Raw genomic sequence first — 14,089 nt, forward strand, 5'->3', positions numbered from 1 at the left:
AGCAATGTACACATTTCCAAATTCCAGCAATCTCAATATTTTAGTTTTTTTCGTCAGTTTAAGAAAAAATGCTGAGCTTTCTGCTTTGCAGCGTGGGGGGAAAAAATCCAATTAGAAAACCGCAAGGGGGCACGGGTTTTTAAGAAAATAGTTTAAATAAAGCTAGCTGTTTTTCCAGATAAAAACATGCCCTGAACATGACAAACAGCATGACCTTTCCGGCTCTACGCAGAGTCAGATAATGCTCCCTGCGGCTCTGTTTCTGACCTCATTAAAACCAAGGTCCTGCACTTAGACACACACTGAGAGGCCAGGATTTACTGACAGAGAGCGTGTGGGTGGGTGAGGGTCGGTCAATACACTTTGGCAATATTGTAAATAGCCCCTAGTGTGTGAGGGGTAGTGCTAGTGTGCGGGGATCGCTGGTCGGCGCGGACTCGGTGGGCCGAAGGGCACGATATCTCTGAACTAAACTAAAGATTGCAGCAAAGCTCTTTGTCTGGAAGTCTCTGTGTGATATGATTGTCACATTTGCAGTCAACACAAAATCAATTCTCATCTTGTGTACAATCTTTCCTGGTGGTTAACTTAACATTATAGGAGAGGAGGCAGAGATGCACACTAGATGTTCACCCTTGCAACATAACATAATACAAAATTGCATTGTTTTTTTAAATGAGGAAACGGTACTATTTATTCAGTCTGTAGAAGTGTCCCGAACTGAAACATCTTCGGAATGCGGGAGGAATCTGGAGCACCCGGAGAAAACCCATACGGTCACGGGGAGAACGTACAAACTCTGCACAGACATCGGCCGTAGTCAGGATCGAACCCGGGTCTCTGGCGCTGTAAAGTTGCGCCACTGTGCAGCACCCTTCCTGTGGTCAGGTGAGCCCTTAAAGAGACTCTTCCAGCTGGTATCTGGAAATCTCCTGCGGATTTGTGCCCATTGATGTGGTTTTTCCCCAGTATCTTCCCAACCACGGTGCTTGGCATAAGAAAGTCAATAGGGCGATGGCACCTGTGAGAATCACACCCTCAGAGCGATGAACATACCTCAGTTTGGCAGACAAATTAAACTATGTAAGGCTGCACACCTCAGCAGGCCTCTGTTGATTACTATGTTCCCCAGCGAGCATGACTGTATGTATATAGACACAAAATGCTGGAGTAACTCAGCGGGACAGGCAGTATATCTAGATAGAAGGAATGGGTGATGTCTCGGGTCGAGACCCTTCTTCAGACTGAAAGTCAGGGAAGGAAGGGTGTGGTGTGAAAACAAGAGATTTTCATGTGAGTGATCCATGGAATCTTTTCACTTCAAAAGCTTATCGGAACAATTTTTCTCTCTTAGTCTGCGAAGCTTTCTCGGTGAACATGTCCAAGTCATTCTCAACATTGTTTCATCGACAGAGGCCAGGGTCCAACTTCTCGTTAAATCTCCATCTGGAGTTTGTTTCTTTCAACTTCCAGTCACCAAATAAAATGCAGAATGTATACAAAATAAGGTACAATCTTCCACCATAACATAGGATGCACCTTCCCTCACCCCTGAGTCACAGAGTCATAAAACACAGCAACAGGCCCTTTGGCCCACTGAAGCTGTGCTGAATTCAGGCACCTTTTAGTTTAGTTTGGGTTAGAGCTACAGCGCGGAAACAGGCCGTTCCGCCCACCGAGTCCGCGCCGACCAGCGATCCCCACACATTAACACTATCCTATCGTCTATCACTATCGTATCAGCCTGAAGAAGAGTTTCGGCCCGAAACGTTACCTATTTCCCTCGCTCCATAGATGCTGCTGCACCCGCTGAGTTTCTCCAGCATTTTTGTGTACCTTCGATTTTCCAGCACCTGCAGTTCCTTCTTAAACACTATCCTACACATGCAAGGGACAATATACACTTACAACAAGCCAATTGACCTACATCCCTGTACGTCTATGGAGTGTGGGAGGAAACCGAAGATCTTGGAGAAAACCAACGCATGTCTCGGGGAGAACGTACAAACTCCGCACAGACAGCACCCGCGGTCAGGATTGAACCCGGGTCTCTGGCGCTGTAAGGCAGTAGCTCTACCGCTGCGCCACCGTGCCGCCCACCATGCTGGCCGGTGTGGGCAAGTAGGGCTGAAGGGCCTGTTTCCACTCTGTGTCACTCTAACTATACTCGGCTTACTCAGCTGTCTTCATGAACATCAGTGCAAGAGCCTACAGAGTTTATTTAAAGAGTTTCTTAAAAGTACAGCAAATAGAACCAATTACTGAAAATACAGCAACGTCTCCTGATAAAAGCTGTGATTTTTCCCGTGAAAGTATAGTGCGTGGAGGTTAATGATGAAGGAAGTAAATGCATAAAATCAACGACTTACAGCAGTACCTAGTATTACCCAATTATCCTCGTTCAAGCTAAAAATAGTTGTGTTATTATATGCAGTTGCCTCCTGAAACTCACGATTACGTAGTATGTTTAGAATCATAGAGTGATACAGTGTGGAAACAGGCCCTTTGGTCCAACTTGCCCACACTGGTCAACATGTCCCAGCTACACTGGTCCCACCTGCCGGCATTTATTTCATATCTCTCCAAACCTGTTCTATCCATGTACCTGACTAACTATTTCTTAAATGTTGGGATAGTCCCTGCCTCAACTACCTCCTCTGGCAGCTCGTTCCGTACACCCACCACCCTTTGTGTGGAAAAAGTTACCCCTCAGTTTTCTATTAAATCTTTTCCCCTTCACCTTAAACCTGTGTCCTCTGGTCCTCGATTCACCTACTCTGGGCAAGAGACTCTGTGCATCTACCCAATCTATTCCTCTCATGATTAGCCAATAACGTGCAGAAATGCCAAAAGCACGGCCGGTTTCACTTCTGCGGCCAGGAGTCTTGTGTTCCACGCATATGTGTGAGCAAGGTCACAGTCTTGTGTTCCACGCATATGTGCTACCTTCAGGTAGAAGGTACAGGAGCCTGAAGACTGCAACAACCAGGTTCAGGAATAGCTACTTCCCCTCAGCCATCAGGCTATTAAACCTGGCTCGGACAAAACTCTGATTATTAGCAACCACTTTCTGTTATTTGCACTACCAGTTTATTTATTCATGTGTGTATATATTTATATCATGGTATATGGACACATTTATCTGTTTTGTAGTAAATGCCTACTATTTTCTGTGTGCTTAAGCAAAGCAAGAATTTCATTGTCCTATACAGGGACACATGACAATAAACTCACTTGAACTTGAACTTGAACTTGTGTGAGCAAGGTCACAGAATAATTGAAGGGACTGCTCCTCAAATTCTGGTTGCACTTCCGGCACAAGCAGGTGGGAGTCGTGTAGATGGGACATGTTGGCCGGCGTGGGCAAGTTGGGCTGAAGGGCCAGTTTCCACACTGTATCACTCTGTGCGTCTATGTGATTGAGTTTGTGACAGTGGTAGATAGGAGGCTAGTCAAAGATAATCCTTAAGGGTCTGTCCCACTTGGGCGTCATTCCTACACATCACCAGTCAAACCGTAACGTACAAAAAAAGACACTGCCCCTGAAAGATTAGTATAATCTGACAGAAAGAATTACACAATGCTGACTGGTATTATCTCCTTCAGAGTTTTAATTAGAAAGTCTCTGCTTGATATAGCTTTGTGCTTAGCGTCTTGTTAAACTACACTGTTAATATTAAAGTGACAACACTTCTTTGGAATCTTCTAGGTTCTAAGGCTGATATTAGCAATAGTGGGGTTTTTTTTTTTTTTGCCTTGGGCACCTCATTAACTTATTCAAACTAAGTTATAAATAGTTTTTGAATCATTTCCAAGATCCATACTTGGAAATGTAGGAAAGAACTGCAGACGCTGGTTTAGATCAAAGGTAGACACAAAATGCCGGAGTAACTCAGCGGGTCAGGCAGCATCTCTGGAAAAAAGGAATGGGTGACGTTTCGGGTCGAGACCCTTCTTCAGATTAATCCATACAATATGGTGCATTCGCAGTCACCACCGTCATTTGAAATTGGTTAAAATGTAGTCAGTCATAGAAACATAGAAAAATAGGTGCAGGGGTAGGCCATTCGGCCCTTCGAGCCAGCACCGCCATTCGATATGATCATGGCTGATCATCTAAAACCCCGTTCCTGCTTTTACCCCATATCCCTTGATTCATTTAGCCCCAGGAGCTGAATCTAACTTTAGCCCCAGCATCTAAATCTTGAAAACATCCAGTGAATTGGCCTCCGCAGCCTTCCGTGGCAGAGAATTCCACAGATTCACAACTCTCTGGGTGAAAAGGTTTTTTCTCATCTCAGTCCTAAATGGCCTACCCCTTATTCTTAAACTGTGACCCCTGGTTCTGGGCTCCTCCAACATCAGGAACATGTTTTCAGCATCTAGCCTGTCCAATCCTTTAAGATAATACCCAATAGGCTTTTAAAAGGAACCAGAAATAATGTAATTAATTACAGGTTCACAATATAAAAAGAAAAATAATACGAATGTCTCTTTGGGCATCGATATACACAACCCTCAAAACCTAGCATCAAACACGTTTCACGTGCATTACCCGCGAATTTTCTGAAATGAAAATCAAATCTGAACACACGCTGATATTTTGTGCAGCTTTTTTTCTGAAATTGAGCACTTGAATCATGAAAGCATGGAATTCTACCGATCAAGTGCTGGGAAAGGAGTTTGTTATAGTTAGCTTCTCAATTACAATTTTCCCAATCATCTCGCTGCTACACATTGTCCCGGGCCACTTAACTATTCCCACGGCATACCGAATCCACACAAATGCAAAACTCCTCCCCAAATCCACATTCCCCCACCTGGTAGGAGCAACATGAATGTCACTTCCTGGTAAACAAGATCTCCCCCTGTGAGCTCCACCAGAGTTGTGCAAAAGCTTTCTATCCCGCTTGCACCTGTCACATCCAAACATTGCTACGGATCCAGACAACGTTATAAACAGAGATGGAAAACGAGAGGTTTAATCTATAATTCTGAACACAGGTCTACCAATTACAGGTCTGAAGAAGGGTCTCATCCCGAAACGCCATCCTTCCTTCCATCCAGAGTTGCTGCCCACTGAGTTACTCCACCATTTTGGGTCTATCACAGGTCATGTACAACTTAATTTAAAAGGACGTACTGTGCCTTTAGAAAGGAGATGAGGGGGAACTTCTTCAGTCAAAGGGTTGTGAATTTGTGGAAGTCATTGCCACAGGCGGTTGTATATCAATGGATATTTTTAAGGTGGAGATTGACAGATTCTTGATTAGTAGGTGTCGAGGGTTGTGGGGAGAAGGTAGGAGAATGTGGTTGAGTGAGAAAGATAGATCAGCCATGATTGAATGGTCGGCATGGTGGCGCAGCGTAGAGTTGCTGCCTTACAGTGCCAGAGACCCGGGTTCAATCTTGACTATGGGTGCTGTCTGTATGGAGTTTGTACGTTCTCCACATGACCTGCGTGGGTTTTCTCTGGGAGCTCCGCATTCTTCCCACACTCCAAAGGGCGTACAGGTTAGTAAGCTAATTGGCTTGGTAAAATTGTAAATTGTCCCTAGTGTGTGTAGGATACTGTTAGTGTGCGGGGATCGCTGGTCGGCGCGGACTCGGTGGGCCGAAGGGCCTGTATCTCGAAACTAAACTAAACTTGGTGGGCCGAATGGCCCATTTCTGTTCCTTTAACCCATGAAGGAAGTCTAACCAACCCACTTAAAGAAACAGGCCACATTATTAGCCAAGAAACACTGATAGGAAGCCTGGCCAATCTAAGAAATACAGGGGAATTATCTGTTTGCCAGACATCAATATATCTGAGTCTTTCATTTTCCAGGCACAAACGCCACAAAATCTATTTGAGCCCTTAGTTCATTATCTTCAAGCACATCTTGCAAAATGCCTTCCAAATCATTTTGGCATCAACATTATTTTTTCGCTGAGTTATTTATGCCGACATAAATTTAAAACAACGAAAATGCAATCTCTAGGTATGATATTCTTCAAAAAAATTTACGACCTCATAAATCTGCTCGTAACTACTCTCTGTGTGTAAGAAGGAACTGCAGATGCTGGTTTACTCCGAAGATAGACACAAAATGCTGAAGTTAAGGGGCTGTCCCACTTGGGCGACCTAATCCGGGAGTTCAGAAGAGTGTCTTCGACCTTCAAGCTCGAGGGCACTCGCCTGGAAAACCCCGAGCTGGATCGACCGTCCGCGTTGAAACCGCGAGCTGGATCGACCGACTGCACACACACACATACAAACACATCGCGAAGGCGGGGGCCAGGGAAAGCGGGGGAGCGCTGTCTGAAGAGGAAGGTAAAACGGCTGCACAGTAACGGTAAGTCCTTTAGAGAGCGCGGGGGGGAGAAGGGGAGAAAAGGGGGGGGAGAAGGGGGGAGAAGAGGGGAGAAGAGGGGGTGAAGAGGGGGAGGGAGAAGTGGGGGGAGAAGGAGTGGAGACACCTTTAAGAAGTACAATAAAGTTTAGCGGGCATTTTACCTACCGGTCGATTTTCCTTGGTCCTAAAAACTCCAATGAGCCAATCAAAATGCCCGGTCAGCGAAGGAGATTGCCTACGGCTGCCCTCGACTGCCTGTAACTAAATAACAACCCCACCCCACTGCACTACGAGTTAAAAAGAGCCATGCCGACCAAATTTTACTTGCGGAAAATTTCTCAACAGGCTAAAACATTTTCCGCGACCTATTCGGGAACTTCCCTCGAAGGAGAGTTCCAGCGACCTCATAGGACCTCCTAGGACCACGTGTCGACCATGCAACGAGTTTGAAGGTCGAAGACACTTCGCAGATTAGGTCGCCCAAGTGGGACAGCCCCTTAACTCAGCAGGTCAGGCAGCATCTCTGGAGAAAAGGAATGAGACCCATCTGAAGAAGGATCTCAAACCGAAACGTCACGCATTCCTTTTCTCCAGAGATGCTGCCTGACCCGCTGAGTTACTCCAACATTTTGTGTCTATCTTCATTGACAATTCTCCATTGCCTTTTTAAAAATAAAGACTCGATTTGCATCACACACTGGGACGCAGCAAGAACCTCCCTTTTTGTTGATATCTCTTCCTAAACCCAATAATTGACATGTGTGATTAATAAGGGTATCAATGGTTATGGGGAGAAGGCAAGAGAATGGGGTTGAGAGGGAAAGATAGATCAGCCGTGACTGAATGGTGGAGTAGACTCGATGAAATTACGTATTATAAAATTATTACTTTGCTTCATAGGGAGAAATGGATAGGAAGAATTTAGAGGAATATGAACTAAATGCAGGCAAGTTGGATGAGCCCAGAATGGTCGGCATGGACAAGATGGGCCGAAGGGCCTGTTTCCCTGCAATATAGTTCTTTGATGCTCTGCCTCTATGACTATCGTTGTATTGATTTAAGACAATTAATAATTTTTATAATTTACTTCAAGTTGAATAGTTCTGCTATAATTTACTTTAATATTAACTGTTTAATACAGATAAAACAATTATAATTAAGTTGTAAAAAAAAATTCTCCTGCCTTCTCCCCATAACCCCTAATCATGTATCTATCTATCTCTGCCTTAAAAATATCCATTGACTTGGCTCCCATAGCCTTGTCTGGCAATGAATTCCACAAGGAACTGCAGATGCTGGTTTACACAAATAGTCCCTATACATGTATGTGCCTCAACCACCTCCTCCGGCAGCTTGTTCCATAACCCACCACCTTTTCTGTAATTAAGTTGCCCCTCAGGTTCTTATCATATCCCCCTCCCCCCCCCCCACCCACATTAAAAGGGCCAATCGTGGGTCAATATTTTAGATTCAGCACGGATTTGACACAAAGATTAAATGATTTGTTGAAACAAGTAACTGCAGGCGCTGGTTAATACACAAAACATGTTTCGGGTCGAGAACTTTCTTCAGACTGACGAAGGGTCCCGACTCGAAACGTCGCCTATCCATGTTCTCCAGAGATGCTGCTTGACTCGCTGAGTTACTCCACCATTTTTGTGTCCTTTTGTTTGTTTGGACTCCATGAGGAATCTTGGCGTGTATTAAGATGTTAAAATAAAAGCACGTTTGCCATTTCACTCCCATTTGACCATTCCCCTCACATACCCTGCCTTCCATTTTATTAGCCTGCGCCAATTTACTGCCGCTTGTTCGCTTTCTAGTTTTGTCTTTCTTCGACTGAGTCTCCAGGGCTGCTGCCCTTTCAGCTCAACAGAATCAGACTAATAAATGGGAAATGCTTTGCCCACAGATCAAACCTGCTCTCGAGCAGAAAGTGTTCTCTGGAGGAGCAGCTGGCTCCTTGTACAGATGAAACAGATATTTACATTTAATCTTCATTCAGTTCCGACCGAATCGCACGGGTGTATTGAGGAAGATCGGAGCGCGATGGTTTTTGAAATACAAATGCCCGCAGGTCATCACAAGCCGATGACCAGAGTCGGGTAATTGCCTTCAGTCCGACGTGCCTTGTCACGTACCTTCAAACGGCTCTTTGCTACCCGCTGACTGAGGTGTGGCATTAACCGGGGAGAGGACACATGAAACGCTGCTTGCTGCAAATCAGCCGCTATTTGGCGACCTCCGCCTTGAATTAAATCCTCTTTTGCAGGTTCGCTGTCTACTTGAAAGACGGGGTTTCCCGAGTAAGACGACCTCCAGCATGACTGGGTCACAGCAAAGCTGTCGCAGCAACATAAGGTCGTAAGTGATTGGGGTAGAATTAGGCCATTCGGCCCATCGTACCCCGAGTTGTCATCGAAGATGGACACAAAAATCTGAAGAAGGGTCTGGACCTGAAACGCCACCCATTCCTTCTCTCCAGAGATGCTGCCTGTCCTGCTGAGTTACTCCAGCATTTAGTGTCCACCATTCAATCGTGGCTGATCTATATCTCCCTCCTCATCCCATTCTCCTGCCTTCTCTCCATAACCTCTGACACCCGCACTAATCAAGAATCAGCCATGGAGAAATGACTATTCTCCCCCAAAACACAACCCGACCTCCTGTCTTCCAAACATTTGTAAAGTTGCTTTTTGGTTGCAAGCGTAATTTTAATACCGGAAAGACACATAATGATGGATTGAGTCAGCGTGTCAGGTGGCATCCTTGGCAGCAGGGAGGGATAGGTAACGTATTGGGTTGGGACCGAAACGTCACCTCTAACGGTAGTTACAGTTTGTTGACGCCACATACTGCAGCTACTGAGCGGTACAGGGCTTGACATCTCAAGGTGTAGGAAGGAACTGCAGATGCTGGCTTACACCGAAGATAAGACACTAAATGCTGGAGTAACTCAGCAGCACAGGCAGCGTCTCTGGAGAGAATGAATGGGTGGCGTTTCGGGTCCAGACCCTTCTTCGGACTTTTGTGTCCATCTTCGATGACAACACAGGGTACAGGATACGGGGTGCCAATCAGCCAGCTCTTTAGTTTAGTTTAGTAGTACAGTGCGGAAACAGGCCCTTCGGCCCACTAAGTCCACACCAACAAACGATCCCCGCACACTAACACTATCCTGCACACACTAGGGACAATTTACATTTATACCAAGCCAATTAACCTACAAACCTCTAGGTCTTTGTGGAGTGTGGGAGGAAACCGAAGATCTTGGCGAAAACCCACGTAGGTCAGGGGGAGAAGGTACAAACTCATACAGGTTTGTAGGTTACTTGGCTTGGTATAAATGTAAATTGTCCCTAGTGTGTGTAGGATAGTGTTAATGCACGGGTATCGCTGGTCGAAGAGGCCTCGGTGGGCTGAAAGGCCTGTTTCTGCACTGTATCTCTAAACCAAACTAAACTAGACTCATTAAACCAAACTACTGCAAGTGCAGTAAACTGAAATGCCAATATAAAATGCAACAAGCATTCAACAGGTCCATTGCTGTAAGTTGTTTAACTGGAGAGTCAAACAACCAGCCTCCTTAAACAACAAAACAAAATACATATCCCCACAGTGAGCAGGGAGAAAGAGATGTGGATAAAATATGGTGAGATGGGAGAAGAATTTGAAATGTCCCAGGCAATAATCAAACAATGGAAACAGGGAGATGCAGGAAGTGTGGCAGGTTTATGTCAAGCAGTCAAAATTACTCGTTTGAAAACACTGAGGTGAAAGGCAAGGAGAGAATGTTTCCACTGGCGGGAGATTCTAGGACTAGAGGGCACAGCCTTGGAATAAAAGGACGTATCTTTAGAAAGGGGAGGAGGTAATTATTTTGCCAGAGGGTGGCGAATCTGTGGAATTCATTGCCGCAGAGAGCAGTGGAGGCCAAGTCATTGGGTATTTTAAAAGCAGCGATTGACAGATTCTTGATTAGTAAGGGTGTCAATGGTGAGTTGAGGAGGCAGGAGAATGGGGTTGAGAGGGAAAGATAGATCAGCCATGATCGAAGGACGGAGCAGACTCAATGGGCCGAATGGCCTAATTCTGCTCCTCTGCCCAATGGTCTTATCTCCTGAACCACTTCAGCCACAGCTGTGCAAGGGCCTCTCCAACTTGTCACAATGGCCCTTGGTTGCGAAAAGGTAAAGTCATCCAAGATTCGCCCGCTTCAACTCATTGTGAACGAACTGTTGAGGGCAGGACTACTTTGGGAGTTTCGGCAGATCCATCATCACAAATCACCATCAAATATAAGGAATGTTTAAGAAAGAACTGCAGGTGCTGGAAAAAAAATCGAAGGTTGACAAAATGGGTCTCGACCCAAAACTTCACCTATTCCTTCGCTCCATAGATGCTGCCTCACCTGCTGAGTTTCTCCAGCATTTTTGTCTAACATCAAATATAAGGAAAATCAGCAAGGAATGCAGGAAAAACCTCTCAGACACCAACGTGGAACTTGCTAACATGAGGAATCTTTATGACAAGGATCATTGATGCATTTAAGAAGCAAGATGAAAGCATGAAGGGGAAAGGCTTCATTGGGGTGAGGTGAAGAATGGTGTCGAGGGAAAACAATATGGAGCATAAAAACTGGCATGTGTAGGGAGGGACTGCAGGTGCTGGTTTATAGATAGATAAGACACAAGATAAGACACAAAACCGAAGATAAGACACAAAAATGCTGGAGCAACTCAGCGGGACAGGCAGCATCTCCGGAGAGAAGGAATGGGTGGCGTTTCGGGTTGAGACCCTTCTTCAGGCTGGTGTCAGGTGACAGGGAGATACATAGATAAGGAAGTGTAGGATGTGAAACCAGGACAAAGGGGATGGAGAGCAAGGGAAATGTAGAATAGATCGTTGTTAGCTGGGAGAAGGTAATAACAAAGCAAACAGAGAAACTGGCATGGGCGAGCTGGGCCACATAGCCTGAATCTGTGTTGCAGGTTTCATGAGTCAAGAATGTTTCATTGTCATGTCTCCTAAACAGAACAATGAAATTCAGCATTGCTTTTTAAACCATAATGTATCCTATCTACCAATTGGATATTTAGTTCTGATTCCCTTTATCTCTTTTGTATATGTATGTATATATGTGTGTGTGTATATGTGTGTGTGTGCGCGCGCGTATACACACACATATATATACACGCGCGCACACACATACACATATATACACACACACACATATATATATATATACATATACATAAACAAAAGAGAAAAAGGAAATCAGAATCAGAACTAAATATCCAACTGGTAGATCGGATACATCACGATTTAAAAACAACGCTGTCAGATGAAGCTATTCCACAGTATAGTGTCCAAGAGTTTAAAGAGCTAAATGAAGGAAATGTTTCATCCACAAGGAGCCAAGAAGTTATAATCTACTAACGTCAGCATCATCTTACAATGCCCATGAACATATGAACTGGGAATAAGAGCGCATTTACAGTGCTTAAGGGATCTTCAATGATCACGCAATTCAGTCGTACTGAACCATTAGAACAATACAAACATTTTACTTAAACATGCATAGATTTGCCACGGAGTAATCTGATGTTAATCTTCCTGACTGATGTGTATTCAAGTGCACCTGTGGTGCTCATTATAAGTAAAGAGTTCCTTGCAATCTTAAAGGAGCCTTGTTGTCAAGGTAACCCTCCCTCGCCGGGTTTAGAGACAGGAAGATTTGACAAAGTCACTACCATTACATTATCAATTCTTTGTGCTCCTAAATCATTTCCTCTTGCCGGCTTTTTTTTTCATGTTTGCAGTACAACAGATCAATAATATTTAAATGTAATCCATTGAATGCTTCAGCTGTGCATTGTAACTAACTTGACATTTGTTTCTGGCTATTGTTCAAGTGTTGCAATGTTACAACCAGCAGTTTCCAGAGCTCGATCAGCTCAATCTAGATACGTGTCGGAAGGAACTGCAGACGCTGGTTACTTTAAACCGAAGACAGGCACAAAAAGCTGGAGTAACTCAGCGGGGACAGGCAGCGTCTCTGGAGAGAAGGAACGGGTGACGTTTCTGGTCGAGACCCTTCTTCAGACTGAAGGGCCTCGACCAGAAACGTCACCCGTTCCTTCTCTCCAGAGACGCTGCCTGTCCCGCTGAGTTACTCCAGCTTTTTGTGTCAATCTTCTGCTCAATCTGGATCTGCCTTGCCCTGTTCTGACGGTATCACAGAATATCACTCCCAGTCACACATGTGTTGTGAAGTGGCAACAAAGTCAAAATTTCTATCCACAAAAGCGTGTGGGCTCAGATGAAGAAGGGTCTCGACCCGAAACATCCCCTTTTCCTTTTCTCCAGAGATACTACCTGACCCGCTGAGCCACTCCAACATTCCCACACAACAATAAGCTAAACTACACATGCAGAAATTATCAAGGCTTTGAGACTGCGTTGCATCACAAGTTCCGTAGCCTGCAGAATGCACGCCCTTGAGTAACCCCGAGAGTGAAGGTCTCATTCCCCCAAATAACAGCTTTAGTTTAGAGATACAGCGCGGAAACAGGCCCTTCGACCCACCGAGTCTTCACCGACCGGCGATCCCCGCACGCCATCCTACACACACTAGGGACAATTCACCATTTTTACCAAGCCAATCAACCTACAAAGCTCTACATCTTTGGAGTGTGGGAGAACACAAATGGTGGTTTCCACCCCAGGGTGGAAATGGTAATGACTAGAGGGCACAGCTTAAAAGTGAGATGGCCAAAGTTTAAACGACATGAAGGGGGGGGCAGCAAGTTTTTTTTTAACACAGGGATTGGTAGCACCCATCGATGAATGCACTGCACTGGCAGGGGTGGTGGTGGAAGCAGATTGAGTGGTGACCATTAAGAGGCTTTTGAATAGGCACATGTGTGTGCAGGGTTTGGAAGGATATGAATCATGTGCAGAGGAGCTTAACCTGACATCACATTTGGTGTGGACATTGTGGACATGCGAGGTACAGTGGCGTGGGGGTAGAGCTACTGCCTCACAGCGCCAGAGACCCGGGTTCGATCCCGACTACGGGTGCTTGCCTGTACGCAGTTTGTACGTTGTCCCCGTGACCTGAGTGGATTTTCTCCGAGATCTTCGGTTTCCTCCCACACTCCAAAGCCGCACAGGTTTGTAGGTTGATTGGCTTGGTTTAAATATAAAAAAATGTCCCTAGTGTGTCTGTGTGTGTGTGGATAGTGTTAATGTGCGGGGATCGCTGGTCGGTGCGGACTCGGTGGGCCGAAGGGTCAGTTTCTGCTCTGTATCTCTAAACCAAACCAAACCTGTAGGCCAAAAGGCCTGTTCCTGGGCTACACGGCTCCATGTTCTATGACTGCCAGCAATGGCCGTGAATGAACTTTTAAGACTTCTCAGTTCTGTTTACTGAACCAGTTAGGCTTCTTAGAGCAAGGTGGCAGTATACACATAGGAGAAGCGCTGGCCAAGAGCTTACTTTCCCCGAGATCAGAGGAAAGGCTAAGTGGAAAAGCAGCCATATATTAAGATGTCTTTTGGGGCTATATATCTTGTTCTGCTGTTTAAATGGTGCAATTCTGCAAGTTTCCAGAGAAAATATTACACAGCGGGCTGCCACATTTTACAGAGCTTAGGACATTGAGCACAATAGGTTAGCATGCCACACACTGAGGCAAACGGTATTGGCACCTCGAGGATTCCTGAGGCAAGATCTTGAACTGGATGTC

At 45.3% G+C, this 14,089-nt stretch overlaps 1 protein-coding gene across 1 annotated transcript in view; it reads right to left on the minus strand.

Annotated features, from left to right (window-relative positions):
• Window positions 1-14,089, minus strand: part of auts2 (activator of transcription and developmental regulator AUTS2) — a 1,005,438-nt gene that overhangs the window by 950,332 nt on the left and 41,017 nt on the right.

This window comes from Amblyraja radiata, chromosome 28 (assembly GCF_010909765.2).
Source record: "Amblyraja radiata isolate CabotCenter1 chromosome 28, sAmbRad1.1.pri, whole genome shotgun sequence".
NCBI lineage: Eukaryota > Metazoa > Chordata > Chondrichthyes > Rajiformes > Rajidae > Amblyraja > Amblyraja radiata.